The sequence below is a fragment of the Myotis yumanensis genome, unplaced genomic scaffold (assembly GCF_028538775.1).
Source record: "Myotis yumanensis isolate MYYU_CA2020_CCGP unplaced genomic scaffold, mMyoYum1.0.hap1 SCAF_7, whole genome shotgun sequence".
NCBI lineage: Eukaryota > Metazoa > Chordata > Mammalia > Chiroptera > Vespertilionidae > Myotis > Myotis yumanensis.
This window is the reverse complement of record NW_027223758.1, coordinates 65,595,327-65,598,179: the sequence shown is the minus strand read 5'-3', so window position 1 is coordinate 65,598,179 and position 2,853 is coordinate 65,595,327.

Sequence of the window (2,853 nt, the reverse complement as noted above, 5' to 3'; positions counted from 1 at the left end):
TTGTTTCTGTTATTAATTCACTCATTATTAATTCAACATTTGTGGAGTGGCAGAAATCCCTCTGGGCCATGGAAATGCAAATGTGATCAAGATGGACAAAATTCATCAGAAAGTTTTGAAGAGAAATAGGAAGTAGTAAAAGGGTTATCAAGGAAATTGGATAGAGCTCTACCTTGGAGAACAAGAGAATTCGTCCCTCAAGAACATCTCAATAAAATACACTTTGTCTTTCATCATAAAAAATGATTTTTTCTATTTATTTAAAAATACATTTTTAATTTTATAATTACAGTTGATATATAATAAATTACTGTCAGGCATACAACAGTGATTAGACATTTATATAACTTATGAAGTGATCCACTGATAAGTCTAGTGACCATATAATACCATATAGAGTTATTACACTATTATTGACTATATCTCCTATGCTGTATTTAACATCCCTGTGACTGTTTTTATAACTGATAATTTGGACATCTTAGTTCTTTTCTCTTTTTACCCATCCCTGCAATCCACCCTCCATCTGGCAACCACCAATCTGTTTTCTGTATCTATGGGTTTGTTTTTGTTTTGTACTGCATATTCTGTTTTTTAGATTCTACATATAAGTGAGATCATATGGTATTTATCTTTCTCTGTTCAATTTATTTCACATAGCATAATGCCCTCAAGGTCCAGCCGTGTCATCACAAATGGCAAGATTTCTTTTTTTTTTTTAAATAACCGAGTGGTATTGCACCATATATATGTTCTTTATCCATTCATCCATTAATGGACATGTAGGTGTTTGCATATCTTGGCTACTGTAAATCATAGTGGTGCATATATCTTTTCAAGTTACCTTATCCTTCAGATAAATACCCAGAAATGGAATAGCTAGATACTATGGTAGCTCTATTCTTAATTTTTTGAAGAAACTCCATAATGTCTTCCATAGTGGCTGCACCCATTTGCATTTTCACTAACTCTGCAAAAGTGTTCCCTTTGGAATCAGATCTAAATAAACATAATTAAGACTGATCTCAAGGAACTTACTGCGTATGTTTTCTTCTAAGAATTTTATGGTTTCAGGTCTTACATCAAAGTCTTTAATTTATTTGGAGTTAATTTTGTGTATGGTATAAGATAATGGTCCAATTCAATTTTTTTTACAAGTGGCTGTCCAATATTTCCAACCCCATTTATTGAAAAGACTATTCTTTGCCCATTGTATGTTCTTGACTCCTTTTGTCATTAATTAATTATCCATATATGTGTGGGTTTATTTCTGGGCTCTTTATTCAGTTCTATTGTGTATATTTTTATGCCAATACCATCCTGTTTCGATTACTGTAGCTTTGTAATATAATTTGAAATCAGTGTGATGCCTACAGTTTTGTCCCTCTTTGTCAAGATCACTTTGTCTATTCCATGTCTTTTGTAGCTCCATACAAATTTTAAAATTATTTGTTCTATTTTTGTGTAAAATGCCTATGGCATTTTGATAGTGATTGCTTGGAATTTGTAGATTGCTTGGGTAGTATGGACATTTTAACAACATTAATTTTTCCAACCTATAAGCATGAGATATCTTTTCATTTATTTGTATCTTCTTCAATTTCTTTCATCATTGTCTTATAGTATTCTGTGTACAGGTCTTTTACCAATTTGATTAAATATATTCCTATGTATTTTTTTTTCTTTTTCATGCATTTGTAAATGAAATTATTTTCTTCATTTCTCTTTCTGATAGTTATTATATTAGAGTGTAGAAATACCACAGATTTCTTTATATTGATTTGTCTTATCCTGAAAAACTAAAACTACTGAATTTGCTTATTAGTACTCACAGTTTTTTTGTAGGAGTCTTTAGGGTTTTTCATATATAGCATCATGTTATCTGCAAATCATGGCAATTTTACTTTTTCCTTTCTGATATGGATGCCCCCTCACATTTTGTTTTTAATGTCACACTTTATATTTTTAAAAATTTTGCTACTCTGTGATTTCTGTTGCCCTGACTTCCAGATCACTGATCCTTTCTTCTGCTTCATCTAGTCTGCTGTGCAATCCCTCTAATGTATTTTTCAGTGCAGCTATTGTATTATTCAGCTCTGTGACTTATGTTTAGCATTTCTTATATTTTCTATCTCTTTGTTGAAATTCTCTCTGTGTTTACCCATTCTTTTCCCAGATAGGTGAGCATCTTTATGACCATTACTTTGAACTCTTCATCAGGTAAATTATTTATCTCCATTTCATTAAGGTTTGTTTCTGGGGCTTTATTTTGTTCTTTCATTTGGAACATATTCCTTTGCTTCCTTATTTTTCTTAACTCTCTCTTTTTGTTACTGTGTATTAAGGAAAATAGCTATCTCTCCCGGTCACTGGAAGGCCGAGGGTGTGTTTCAGTCTGGCCTTTTCAGTGCCCTGCCAAGAGCTATCTCTCTGATTAAGCCCCCCAAGGCTCAGTAAAACAACCCCTCCTTGCCTCCAGTGCCAGGAGCTCATAGTATACCCCCTGTTTGGACTACATGCATCCTCCTGGGTGGGAAGAACAGGGGTAGTGGTGGTGGAGCCCCAGGGTGGGGTGAGCTCATCTGCTGGGTAGAGTGGAGATGGTACTGTGGTGGAGGAGCATAAGGCTGTGTGGGACAGGGCAGCAGGGAAGAGCTAGGGCAGGACAAGCACCAAAATATGGCACCCAGAGATGCCAGGCTGACAAGCTAGAAGGAGAATGAATAAATGGTACCTGCCAGCACCTGTATTCCTGGAGAGAGTTCTAACAGACTTCTGTCTCTCTGGCATATGCTTTAATATTAGTTAATTAATCTTTTTCATGTACGGTCTAGGCACTTTTTCAAACTCCTG